Source organism: Camelus bactrianus, unplaced genomic scaffold (assembly GCF_048773025.1).
Source record: "Camelus bactrianus isolate YW-2024 breed Bactrian camel unplaced genomic scaffold, ASM4877302v1 HiC_scaffold_44, whole genome shotgun sequence".
In the NCBI taxonomy this organism is placed as follows: domain Eukaryota; kingdom Metazoa; phylum Chordata; class Mammalia; order Artiodactyla; family Camelidae; genus Camelus; species Camelus bactrianus.
Window position 1 is genome coordinate 1,929,535 of NW_027413960.1, and position 14,374 is coordinate 1,943,908.

Genomic DNA, 14,374 nt, shown 5'->3' on the forward strand with positions numbered 1-14,374 from the left:
GTGGAGAGACGTCCGTTCATCTAGCACAAAGGGAACGGGTTGCAGGAGAAACTTTTACTCTGGTTACTCAGTCTGTTCCCTAGTGCCGGTTTGAAGTTCCTGCAGTTTTCACTGTAAAATCGAGTTGGAGCTAGTACCTCCCCATATATATGTATGGAGTGGAGTTTTCAACTGAAGAGAAACTTTGTGTTTCCAACAAGCTAGGTGAAGGACGGCTTTCACACACACTTATCTCTCAGAAGTGAGCATGTGGAGAGAGTTTCTTTCGTCTAGCACAAAAGGAACGGGTTGCAGGGGAAACTTTTACTCTGGTTTCTCAGTCTGTTTCCTAGTGCGTGTTTGAAGTTCCTGCAGTTTTCACTGTAAAACCATGTTGGAGCTAGTACCTACCCATATATATGTATGGAGTAGAGTTTGCAACTGAAGAGAAACTTTGTGTTCCCAACAAGCTAGGTGAAGGACCGCTTTCACACACACTTATCTCTCAGAACTGAGCATGTGGAGAGACGTTCGTTCATCTAGCACAAAGGGAAGGGGTTGCAGGAGAAACTTTTACTCTGGTTTCTCAGTATGTTTCCTAGTGCCAGTTTGAAGTTCCTGCAGTTTTCACTGTAAAACCGTGTTGGAGCTAGTACCTCCCCATATATATGTATGGAGTGGAGTTTGCAACTGAAGAGAAACTTTGTGTTCCCAACAAGCTAGGTGAAGGACGGCTTTCACACACACTTATCTCTCAGAACTGAGCATGTGGAAAAATTTTCGTTCATCTAGCACAAAGGGAACGGGTTGCAGGAGAAACTTTTACTCTGGTTTCTCAGTCTGTTTCCTAGTGCCGGTTTGAAGTTCCTGCAGTTTTCACTGTAAAACCGAGTTGGAGCTAGTACCTACCCATATATATGTATGGAGTGGAGTTTGCAACTGAAAAGAAACTTTGTGTTCCCAACAAGTTAGGTAAAGGACGACTTTCACCAACAATTATCTCTCAGAACTGAGCATGTGGAGAGATTTTCGTTCATCTAGCACAAAGGGAACGGGTTGCAGGAGAAACATTTACTCTGGATTCTCAGTCTGTTTCCTAGTGCCGGTTTGAATTTCCTGCAGTTTTCATTGTAAAACCGTGTTGGAGCTAGTACCTCCCCATATATTTGTATGGAGTGGAGTTTGCAACTGAAGAGAAACTCTGTGTTCCCAACAAGCTAGGTGAAGGACGGCTTTCACACACATATCTCTCAGAATTGAGCATGTGGAGAGACGTCCGTTCATCTAGCACAAAGGGAACGGGTTGCAGGTGAAACTATTACTCTGGTTTCTCAGTCTGTTTCCTAGTGCCAGTTTGAAGTTCCTGCAGTTTTCACTGTAAAACCGTGTTGGAGCTAGTACCTCCCCATATATATGTATGGAGTGGATTTTGCAACTGAAGAGAAACATTGTGTTCCCAACAAGCTAGGTGAAGGACGGATTTCACACACACTTATCCCTCAGAACTGAGCATGTGGAGAGACCTTCGTTCATCTAGCACAAAGGGAACGGTTTGCAGGAGAAACTTTTACTCTGGGTTCTCAGTATGTTTCCTAGTGCCGGTTTGAAGTTCCTGCAGTTTTCACTGTAAAACCGAGTTGGAGCTAGTACCTCCCCATATATATGTACGGAGTGGAGTTTGCAACTGAAGAGAAACTTTGTGTTCCCAACAAGCTAGGTGAAGTACGGCTTTAACACACACTTATCTCTCAGAACTGAGCATGTGGAGAGAGGTTCGTTCATCTCGCACAAAGGGAACGGGTTGCAGGAGAAACTTTTACTCTGGTTTCACAGTCTGTTTCCTAGTGCCGGTTTCAAGTTCCTGCAGTTTTCACTGTAAAACCGAGTTGGAGCTAGTACCTCCCCATATATATGTATGGAGTGGAGTTTGCAACTGAGAGAAACTTTGTGTTCCCAACAAGCTAGGTGAAGGAGGGCTTTAACACACATTATCTCTCAGAACTGAGCAGGTGGTGAGACGTTCGTTCATCTAGCAAAATGGGAACGGGTTGCAGGAGAAAATTTTACTCTGGTTTCTCAGTCTGTTTTCTACTGCCGGTTTGAAGTTCCTGCAGTTTTCACTGTAAAACCGAGTTGGAGCTAGAACCTCCCCATATATATGTATGGAGTGGAGTTTGCAACTGAAGAGAAACTTTGTGTTCCCAACAAGCTATGTGAAGGACGGCTTTCACACACACGTATCTCTCAGAACTTAGCATGTGGAGAGATTTTCGTTAATCTAGCACAAAGGGAACGGGTTGCAGGAGAAACATTTACTCTGGATTCTCAGTCTGTTTCCTAGTGCCGGTTTGAATTTCCTGCAGTTTTCACTGTAAAACCGTGTTGGAGCTAGTACCTCCCCATATATTTGTATGGAGTGGAGTTTGCACCTGAAGAGAAATTTTGTGTTCCCAACAAGCTAGGTGAAGGACGGCTTTCACACACATATCTCTCAGAATTGAGCATGTGGAGAGACGTCCGTTCATCTAGCACAAAGGGAACGGGTTGCAGGAGAAACTTTTACTCTGGTTTCTCAGTCTGTTCCCTAGTGCCGGTTTGAAGTTCCTGCAGTTTTCACTGTAAAACCGAGTTGGAGCTAGTACTTCCCCATATATATGTATGGAGTGGAGTTTGCAACTGAAGAGAAACTTTGTGTTCCCATCAAGCTAGGTGAAGGACGGCTTTCACACACACTTATCTCTCAGAAGTGAGCATGTGGAGAGAGGTTCGTTCATCTAGCACAAAAGGAACGGGATGCAGGGGAAACTTTTACTCTGGTTTCTCAGTCTGTTTCCTAGAGCGGGTTTGAAGTTCCTGCAGTTTTCTCTGTAAAACCGAGTTGGAGCTAGTACCTCCCCATATATATGTATGGAGTAGAGTTTGCAACTGAAGAGAAACTTTGTGTTCCGAACAAGCTGGTGAAGGACGGCTTTCACACACACTTATCTCTCAGAACTTAGCATGTGGAGAGACGTTCGTTCATCTAGCACAAAGGGAACGGGTTGCAGGGGAAACTATTACTCTGGTTTCTCAGTCTGTTTCCTAGTGCCGGTTTGAAGTTCCTGCAGTTTTCACTGTAAAACCGAGTTGGAGCTAGTACCTACCCACATATATGTATGGAGTGGAGTTTGCAACTGAAAAGAAACTTTGTGTTCCCAACAAGTTAGGTAAAGGACGGCTTTCACCAACAATTATCTCTCAGAACTGAGCATGTGGAGAGATTTTCGTTCATCTAGCACAAAGGGAACGGGTTGCCGGAGAAACATTTACTCTGGATTCTCAGTCTGTTTCCTAGTGCCGGTTTGAATTTCCTGCAGTTTTCACTGTAAAACCGTGTTGGAGCTAGTACCTCCCCATATATTTGTATGGAGTGGAGTTTGCAACTGAAGAGAAACCCTGTGTTCCCAACAAGCTAGGTGAAGGACGGCTTTCACACACATATCTCTCAGAATTGAGCATGTGGAGAGACGTCCGTTCATCTAGCACAAAGGGAACGGGTTGCAGGTGAAGCTATTACTCTGGTTTCTCAGTCTGTTTCCTAGTGCCAGTTTGAAGTTCCTGCAGTTTTCACTGTAAAACCGTGTTGGAGCTAGTACCTCCCCATATATATGTATGGAGTGGATTTTGCAACTGAAGAGAAACATTGTGTTCCCAACAAGCTAGGTGAAGGACGGATTTCACACACACTTATCCCTCAGAACTGAGCATGTGGAGAGACCTTCGTTCATCTAGCACAAAGGGAACGGTTTGCAGGAGAAACTTTTACTCTGGTTTCTCAGTATGTTTCCTAGTGCCGGTTTGAAGTTCCTGCAGTTTTCACTGTAAAACCGAGTTGGAGCTAGTACCTCCCCATATATATGTTTGCAGTGGAGTTTGCAACTGAAGAGAAACTTTGTGTTCCCAACAAGCCAGGTGAAGGACGGCTTTCACACACAGTTATACCTCAGAACTGAGCAAGAGGAGAGACGTTCATTCATCTAGCACAAAAGGAACTGGTTGCAGGAGAAACTTTTACTCTGGTTTCTCAGTCTGTTTCCTAGTGCCGGTTTGAAGTTCCTGCAGTTTTCACTGTAAAACCGAGTTGGAGCTAGTACCTCCCCATATATATGTATGGAGTGGAGTTTGCAACTGAAAAGAAACTTTGTGTTCCCAACAAGCTAGGTGAAGGACGGCTTTCACACACATATATATCTCTGAACTGAGCATGTGGAGAGACGTTCGTTCATCTAGCACAAAGGGAACGGGTTGCAGGGGAAATATTTACTCTGGTTTCTCAGTCTGTTTCCTAGTGCCGGTTTGAATTTCCTGCAGTTTTCACTGTAAATCCGTGTTGGAGCTAGCACCTCCCCATATATTTGTATGGAGTGGAGTTTGCACCTGAAGAGAAACTTTGTGTTCCCAACAAGCTAGGTGAAGGACGGCTTTCACACACATATCTCTCAGAATTGAGCATGTGGAGAGACGTCCGTTCATCTAGCACAAAGGGAACGGGTTGCAGGAGAAACTTTTACTCTGGTTTCTCAGTCTGTTCCCTAGTGCCGGTTTGAAGTTCCTGCAGTTTTCACTGTAAAACCGAGTTGGAGCTAGTACCTCCCCATATATATGTATGGAGTGGAGTTTGCAACTGAAGAGAAACTTTGTGTTCCCATCAAGCTAGGTGAAGGACGGCTTCCACACACACTTTTCTCTCAGAAGTGAGCATGTGGAGAGAGGTTCGTTCATCTAGCACAAAAGAACGGGATGCAGGGGAAACTTTTACTCTGGTTTCTCAGTCTGTTTCCTAGTGCGGGTTTGAAGTTCCTGCAGTTTTCTCTGTAAAACCGAGTTGGAGCTAGTACCTCCCCATATATATGTATGGAGTAGAGTTTGCAACTGAAGAGAAACTTTGTGTTCCGAACAAGCTAGGTGAAGGACGGCTTTCACACACACTTATCTCTCAGAACTTAGCATGTGGAGAGACGTTCGTTCATCTAGCACAAAGGAAACGGGTTGCAGGGGAAACTATTACTCTGGTTTCTCAGTCTGTTTCCTAGTGCCAGTTTGTAGTTCCTGCAGTTTTCACTGTAAAACCGAGTTGGAGCTAGTACCTACCCATATATATGTATGGAGTGGAGTTTGCAACTGAAAAGAAACTTTGTGTTCCCAACAAGTTAGGTAAAGGACGACTTTCACCAACAATTATCTCTCAGAACTGAGCATGTGGAGAGATTTTCGTTCATCTAGCACAAAGGGAACGGGTTGCAGGAGAAACATTTACTCTGGATTCTCAGTCTGTTTCCTAGTGCCGGTTTGAATTTCCTGCAGTTTTCATTGTAAAACCGTGTTGGAGCTAGTACCTCCCCATATATTTGTATGGAGTGGAGTTTGCAACTGAAGAGAAACCTGTGTTCCCAACAAGCTAGGTGAAGGACGGCTTTCACACACATATCTCTCAGAATTGAGCATGTGGAGAGACGTCCGTTCATCTAGCACAAAGGGAACCGGTTGCAGGTGAAACTATTACTCTGGTTTCTCAGTCTGTTTCCTAGTGCCAGTTTGAAGTTCCTGCAGTTTTCACTGTAAAACCGTGTTGGAGCTAGTACCTCCCCATATATATGTATGGAGTGGATTTTGCAACTGAAGAGAAACATTGTGTTCCCAACAAGCTAGGTGAAGGACGGATTTCACACACACTTATCCCTCAGAACTGAGCATGTGGAGAGACCTTCGTTCATCTAGCACAAAGGGAACGGTTTGCAGGAGAAACTTTTACTCTGGGTTCTCAGTATGTTTCCTAGTGCCGGTTTGAAGTTCCTGCAGTTTTCACTGTAAAACCGAGTTGGAGCTAGTACCTCCCCATATATATGTACGGAGTGGAGTTTGCAACTGAAGAGAAACTTTGTGTTCCCAACAAGCTAGGTGAAGTACGGCTTTAACACACACTTATCTCTCAGAACTGAGCATGTGGAGAGAGGTTCGTTCATCTCGCACAAAGGGAACGGGTTGCAGGAGAAACTTTTACTCTGGTTTCACAGTCTGTTTCCTAGTGCCGGTTTCAAGTTCCTGCAGTTTTCACTGTAAAACCGAGTTGGAGCTAGTACCTCCCCATATATATGTATGGAGTGGAGTTTGCAACTGAGAGAAACTTTGTGTTCCCAACAAGCTAGGTGAAGGAGGGCTTTAACACACATTATCTCTCAGAACTGAGCAGGTGGTGAGACGTTCGTTCATCTAGCAAAATGGGAACGGGTTGCAGGAGAAAATTTTACTCTGGTTTCTCAGTCTGTTTTCTACTGCCGGTTTGAAGTTCCTGCAGTTTTCACTGTAAAACCGAGTTGGAGCTAGAACCTCCCCATATATATGTATGGAGTGGAGTTTGCAACTGAAGAGAAACTTTGTGTTCCCAACAAGCTATGTGAAGGACGGCTTTCACACACACGTATCTCTCAGAACTGAGCATGTGGAGAGATTTTCGTTCATCTAGCACAAAGGGAACGGGTTGCAGGAGAAACATTTACTCTGGATTCTCAGTCTGTTTCCTAGTGCCGGTTTGAATTTCCTGCAGTTTTCACTGTAAAACCGTGTTGGAGCTAGTACCTCCCCATATATTTGTATGGAGTGGAGTTTGCACCTGAAGAGAAATTTTGTGTTCCCAACAAGCTAGGTGAAGGACGGCTTTCACACACATATCTCTCAGAATTGAGCATGTGGAGAGACGTCCGTTCATCTAGCACAAAGGGAACGGGTTGCAGGAGAAACTTTTACTCTGGTTTCTCAGTCTGTTCCCTAGTGCCGGTTTGAAGTTCCTGCAGTTTTCACTGTAAAACCGAGTTGGAGCTAGTACTTCCCCATATATATGTATGGAGTGGAGTTTGCAACTGAAGAGAAACTTTGTGTTCCCATCAAGCTAGGTGAAGGACGGCTTTCACACACACTTATCTCTCAGAAGTGAGCATGTGGAGAGAGGTTCGTTCATCTAGCACAAAAGGAACGGGATGCAGGGGAAACTTTTACTCTGGTTTCTCAGTCTGTTTCCTAGAGCGGGTTTGAAGTTCCTGCAGTTTTCTCTGTAAAACCGAGTTGGAGCTAGTACCTCCCCATATATATGTATGGAGTAGAGTTTGCAACTGAAGAGAAACTTTGTGTTCCGAACAAGCTAGGTGAAGGACGGCTTTCACACACACTTATCTCTCAGAACTTAGCATGTGGAGAGACGTTCGTTCATCTAGCACAAAGGGAACGGGTTGCAGGGGAAACTATTACTCTGGTTTCTCAGTCTGTTTCCTAGTGCCGGTTTGAAGTTCCTGCAGTTTTCACTGTAAAACCGAGTTGGAGCTAGTACCTACCCACATATATGTATGGAGTGGAGTTTGCAACTGAAAAGAAACTTTGTGTTCCCAACAAGTTAGGTAAAGGACGGCTTTCACCAACAATTATCTCTCAGAACTGAGCATGTGGAGAGATTTTCGTTCATCTAGCACAAAGGGAACGGGTTGCCGGAGAAACATTTACTCTGGATTCTCAGTCTGTTTCCTAGTGCCGGTTTGAATTTCCTGCAGTTTTCACTGTAAAACCGTGTTGGAGCTAGTACCTCCCCATATATTTGTATGGAGTGGAGTTTGCAACTGAAGAGAAACCCTGTGTTCCCAACAAGCTAGGTGAAGGACGGCTTTCACACACATATCTCTCAGAATTGAGCATGTGGATAGACGTCCGTTCATCTAGCACAAAGGGAACGGGTTGCAGGTGAAACTATTACTCTGGTTTCTCAGTCTGTTTCCTAGTGCCAGTTTGAAGTTCCTGCAGTTTTCACTGTAAAACCGTGTTGGAGCTAGTACCTCCCCATATATATGTATGGAGTGGATTTTGCAACTGAAGAGAAACATTGTGTTCCCAACAAGCTAGGTGAAGGACGGATTTCACACACACTTATCCCTCAGAACTGAGCATGTGGAGAGACCTTCGTTCATCTAGCACAAAGGGAACGGTTTGCAGGAGAAACTTTTACTCTGGTTTCTCAGTATGTTTCCTAGTGCCGGTTTGAAGTTCCTGCAGTTTTCACTGTAAAACCGAGTTGGAGCTAGTACCTCCCCATATATATGTACGGAGTGGAGTTTGCAACTGAAGAGAAACTTTGTGTTCCCAACAAGATAGGTGAAGGACGGCTTTCACACACACATATCTCTCAGAACTGAGCATGTGGAGAGACGTTCGTTCATCTAGCACAAAAGGAACTGGTTGCAGGAGAAACTTTTACTCTGGTTTCTCAGTCTGTTTCCTAGTGCCGGTTTGAAGTTCCTGCAGTTTTCACTGTAAAACCGAGTTGGAGCTAGTACCTCCCCATATATATGTATGGAGTGGAGTTTGCAACTGAAAAGAAACTTTGTGTTCCCAACAAGCTAGGTGAAGGACGGCTTTCACACACATATATATCTCTGAACTGAGCATGTGGAGAGACGTTCGTTCATCTAGCACAAAGGGAACGGGTTGCAGGGGAAATATTTACTCTGGTTTCTCAGTCTGTTTCCTAGTGCCGGTTTGAATTTCCTGCAGTTTTCACTGTAAAACCGTGTTGGAGCTAGCACCTCCCCATATATTTGTATGGAGTGGAGTTTGCACCTGAAGAGAAACTTTGTGTTCCCAACAAGCTAGGTGAAGGACGGCTTTCACACACATATCTCTCAGAATTGAGCATGTGGAGAGACGTCCGTTCATCTAGCACAAAGGGAACGGGTTGCAGGAGAAACTTTTACTCTGGTTTCTCAGTCTGTTCCCTAGTGCCGGTTTGAAGTTCCTGCAGTTTTCACTGTAAAACCGAGTTGGAGCTAGTACCTCCCCATATATATGTATGGAGTGGAGTTTGCAACTGAAGAGAAACTTTGTGTTCCCATCAAGCTAGGTGAAGGACGGCTTCCACACACACTTTTCTCTCAGAAGTGAGCATGTGGAGAGAGGTTCGTTCATCTAGCACAAAAGGAACGGGATGCAGGGGAAACTTTTACTCTGGTTTCTCAGTCTGTTTCCTAGTGCGGGTTTGAAGTTCCTGCAGTTTTCTCTGTAAAACCGAGTTGGAGCTAGTACCTCCCCATATATATGTATGGAGTAGAGTTTGCAACTGAAGAGAAACTTTGTGTTCCGAACAAGCTAGGTGAAGGACGGCTTTCACACACACTTATCTCTCAGAACTTAGCATGTGGAGAGACGTTCGTTCATCTAGCACAAAGGAAACGGGTTGCAGGGGAAACTATTACTCTGGTTTCTCAGTCTGTTTCCTAGTGCCAGTTTGTAGTTCCTGCAGTTTTCACTGTAAAACAGTGTTGGAGCTAGTACCTACCCATATATATGTATGGAGTGGAATTTGCAACTGAAGAGAAACATTGTGTTCCCAACAAGCTAGGTGAAGGACGGATTTCACACACACTTATCCCTCAGAAATGAGCATGTGGAGAGACCTTCGTTCATCTAGCACAAAGGGAACGGTTTGCAGGAGAAACTTTTACTCTGGTTTCTCAGTCTGTTTCCTAGTGCCGGTTTGATGTTCCTGCAGTTTTCACTGTAAAACCGAGTTGGAGCTTGTACATCCCCATATATATGTATGGAATGGAGTTTGCAACTGAAGAGAAACTTTGTGTTCCCAACAAGCTAGGTGAAGGCCGGCTTTCACACACACTTATCTCTCAGAACTGAGCATGTGGAGAGACGTTCGTTCATCTAGCACAAAGGGAACGGGATGCAGGTGAAACTTTTACTCTGCTTTCTCAGTCTGTTTCCTAGTGCCGGTTTGAAGTTCCTGCAGTTTTCACTGTAAAACCGAGTTGGAGCTAGTACCTCCCCATATATATGTATGGAGTGGAGTTTGCCACTGAAGAGAAACTTTGTGTTCCCAACAAGCTAGGTGAAGGACGGCTTTCACACACACTTATCTCTCAGAACTGAGCATGTGGAGAGACGTTCGTTCATCTAGCACAATGTGAACGTGTTGCAGGAGAAAATTTTCTCAGGTTTCTCAAACTATTTCCAAGTTCCGGTTTGTAGTTCCTGCAGTTTTCACAGTAAAACCGAGTTGGAGCTATTACCACCCCATATATATATATGGAGTGGTGTTTGCAACTGAAGAGAAACTTTGTGTTCCCAACAAGCTAGGTGAAGGACGGCTTTCACACACACTTATCTCTCAGAACTGAGCATGTGGAGAGACCTTCGTTCATCTAGCACAAAGGGAACGGTTTGCAGGAGAAACTTTTACTCTGGTTTCTCAGTATGTTTCCTAGTGCCGGTTTGAAGTTCCTGCAGTTTTCACTGTAAAACCGAGTTGGAGCTAGTACCTCCCCATATATATGTACGGAGTGGAGTTTGCAACTGAAGACAAACTTTGTGTTCCCAACAAGCTAGGTGAAGGGCGGCTTTCACAAACAATTATCTCTCAGAACTGAGCATGTGGAGAGAGGTTCGTTCATCTAGCACAAATGGAACGGGTTGCAGGAGAAACATTTTCTCTGGATTCTCAGTCTGTTTCCTAGTGCCGGTTTGAAGTTCCTGCAGTTTTCACTGTAAAACCGAGTTGGAGCTAGTACCTCCCCATATATATGTATGGATTGGAGTTTGCAACTGAAGAGAAACTTTGTGTTCCCAACAAGCTAGGTGAAGGACGGCTTTCACACACACATATCTCTCAGAACTGAGCATGTGGAGAGACGTTCGTTCATCTAGCACAAAAGGAACGGGTTGCAGGAGAAACTTTTACTCTGGTTTCTCAGTCTGTTTCCTAGTGCCGGTTTGAAGTTCCTGCAGTTTTCACTGTAAAACCGAGTTGGAGCTAGTACCTCCCCATATATATGTATGGAGTGGAGTTTGCAACTGAAAAGAAACTTTGTGTTCCCAACAAGCTAGGTGAAGGACGGCTTTCACACACATATATATCTCTGAACTGAGCATGTGGAGAGACGTTCGTTCATTTAGCACAAAGGGAACGGGTTGCAGGGGAAACATTTACTCTGGTTTCTCAGTCTGTTTCCTAGTGCCGGTTTGAATTTCCTGCAGTTTTCACTGTAAAACCGTGTTGGAGCTAGCACCTCCCCATATATTTGTATGGAGTGGAGTTTGCACCTGAAGAGAAACTTTGTGTTCCCAACAAGCTAGGTGAAGGACGGCTTTCACACACATATCTCTCAGAATTGAGCATGTGGAGAGACGTCCGTTCATCTAGCACAAAGGGAACGGGTTGCAGGAGAAACTTTTACTCTGGTTTCTCAGTCTGTTCCCTAGTGCCGGTTTGAAGTTCCTGCAGTTTTCTCTGTAAAACCGAGTTGGAGCTAGTACCTCCCCATATATATGTATGGAGTAGAGTTTGCAACTGAAGAGAAACTTTGTGTTCCCAACAAGCTAGGTGAAGTCCGGCTTTCACACACACTTATCCCTCAGAACTGAGCATGTGGAGAGACCTTCGTTCATCTAGCACAAAGGGAACGCTTTGCAGGAGAAACTTTTACTCTGGTTTCTCAGTCTGTTTCCTAGTGCCGGTTTGATGTTCCTGCAGTTTTCACTGTAAAACCGAGTTGGAGCTAGTACCTCCCCATATATATGTATGGAATGGAGTTTGCAACTGAAGAGAAACTTTGTGTTCCCAACAAGCTAGGTGAAGGCCGGCTTTCACACACACTTATCTCTCAGAACTGAGCATGTGGAGAGACGTTCGTTCATCTAGCACAAAGGGAACGGGATGCAGGTGAAACTTTTACTCTGCTTTCTCAGTCTGTTTCCTAGTGCCGGTTTGAAGTTCCTGCAGTTTTCACTGTAAAACCGAGTTGGAGCTAGTACCTCCCCATATATATGTATGGAGTGGAGTTTGCCACTGAAGAGAAACTTTGTGTTCCCAACAAGCTAGGTGAAGGACGGCTTTCACACACACTTATCTCTCAGAACTGAGCATGTGGAGAGACGTTCGTTCATCTAGCACAAAGTGAACGGGTTGCAGGAGAAAATTTTCTCAGGTTTCTCAAACTATTTCCAAGTTCCGGTTTGTAGTTCCTGCAGTTTTCACAGTAAAACCGAGTTGGAGCTATTACCACCCCATATATATGTATGGAGTGGTGTTTGCAACTGAAGAGAAACTTTGTGTTCCCAACAAGCTAGGTGAAGGACGGCTTTCACACACACTTATCTCTCAGAACTGAGCATGTGGAGAGACTTTCGTTCATCTAGCACAAAGGGAACGCGTTGCAGGAGAAACTTTTACTCTGGTTTCTCATTCTGTTTCCTAGTGCCGGTTTGAAGTTCCTGCAGTTTTCACTGTAAAACCGAGTTGGAGCTAGTACCTCCCCATATATATGTATGGAGTGGAGATTGCAACTGAAGAGAAACTTTGTGTTCCCAACAAGCTAGGTGAAGGACGGCTTTCACACACACTTATCTCTCAGAACTGAGCATGTGGAGAGATTTTCGTTCATCTATCACGAAGGGAACGGGTTGCAGGGGAAACTTTTACTCTTGATTCCCAGTCTGTTTCCTAGTGCCGGTTTGAAGTTCCTGCAGTTTTCACTTTTAAACAGAGTTGGAGCTAGTACCTCCCAATATATATGTATGGAGTGGAGTTTGCAACTGAAAAGAAACTTTGTGTTCCCAACAAGCTAGGTGAAGGACGGCTTTCACACACACTTATCTCTCAGAACTGAGCATGTGGAGAGACGTTCGTACATCTATCACAAAGGGATCGGGTTGCAGGAGAAACTTTTACTCTGGTTTCTCAGTCTGTTTCTAGTGCCGGTTTGAAGTTCCTGCAGTTTTCACTGTAAAAACGAGTTGGAGCTAGTACCTCCCAATAAATATATGTATGGAGTGGAGTTTGCAACTGAAGAGAAACTTTGTGTTCCCAACCAGCTAGGTGAAGGACGGCTTTCACACACACTTATCTCTCACAACTGAGCATGTGGAGAAACGTTCGTTCATCTAGCACAAAGGGAACGGGTTGCTGGAGAAACTTTTACTCTGGTTTCTCGGTCTGTTTCCTACTGCCGGTTTGAAGTTCCTGCAGGTTTCACTGTAAAACCGTGTTGGAGCTAGTACCTCCCCATATATATGTATGGAGTGGGGTTTGCAACTCAACAGAAACTTTGTGTTTCCAACAAGCTAGGTGAAGGACGGCTTTCACACACACTTATCTCTCAGAACTGAGCATGTGGAGAGACGTTCATTCATCTAGCACAAGGGGATCGGGTTGCAGGAGAAACTTTTACTCTGGTTTCTCAGTCTGTTTCCTAGTGCCGGTTTGAAGTTCCTGCAGTTTTCACTGTAAAACCGAGTTGGAGCTAGTACCTCCCCATATATATATGTATGGAGTGGAGTTTGAAACTTAAGAGAAACTTTGTGTTCACAACAAGCTTGGTGAAGGACGGCTTTCACACACACTTATATCTCAGAACTGAGCATTTGGAGAAACGTTCGTTCATCTAGCAAAAAATGAACGGGTTGCTGGAGAAACTTTTACTCTGCTTTCACAGTCTGTTTCCTAGTGCCGGTTTGAAGTTCCTGCAGTTTTCACTGTCAAACCGAGTTGGAGCTAGTACCTCCCCATATATATGTATGGAGTGGAGTTTGCAACTGAAGAGAAACTTTGTGTTCCCAACAAGCTAGGTGAAGGACGGCTTTAACACACGTTATCTCTCAGAACTGAGCAGGTGGAGAGACGTTCGTTCATTTAGCACAAAGGGAACGGGTTTCAGGAGAAACTTATACTCTGGTTTCTCAGTCTGTTTTCTATTGCCGGTTTGAAGTTCCTGTAGTTTTCACTGTAAAACCGAGTTGGAGCTAGTACCTCCCCATATATATGTATGGAGTGGAGATTGCAACTGAAGAGAAACTTTGTGTTCCCAACAAGCTAAGTGAAGGACGGCTTTCACACACACTTATCTCTCAGAACTGAGCATGTGGAGAGACGTTCGTTCATCTAGCAGAAATGGAAAAGGTTGCAGTGGAAACTTTTACTCTGGTTTCACAGTTTGTTTCCTAGTGCCGGTTTGAAGTTCCTGCAGTTTTCACTGTAAAAACGAGTTGGAGCTAGTACCTCCCCATATATATGTGTGGAGTGGAGTTTGCAACTGAACAGAAACTTTGTGTTCCCAACAAGCTAGGTGAAGGACGGCTGTCACACACACTTATCTCTCAGAACTGAGCATGTGGAGAGACCTTCGTACATCTATCACAAAGGGATCGGGTTGCAGGAGAAACTTTTACTCTGGTTTCTCAGTCTGTTTCCTAGTGCCGGTTTGAAGTTCCTGCAGTTTTCACTGTAAAACCGAGTTGGAGCTAGTACCTCCCAATAAATATATGTATGGAGTGGAGTTTGCAACTGAAGAGAAACTTTGTGTTCCCAACCAGCTAG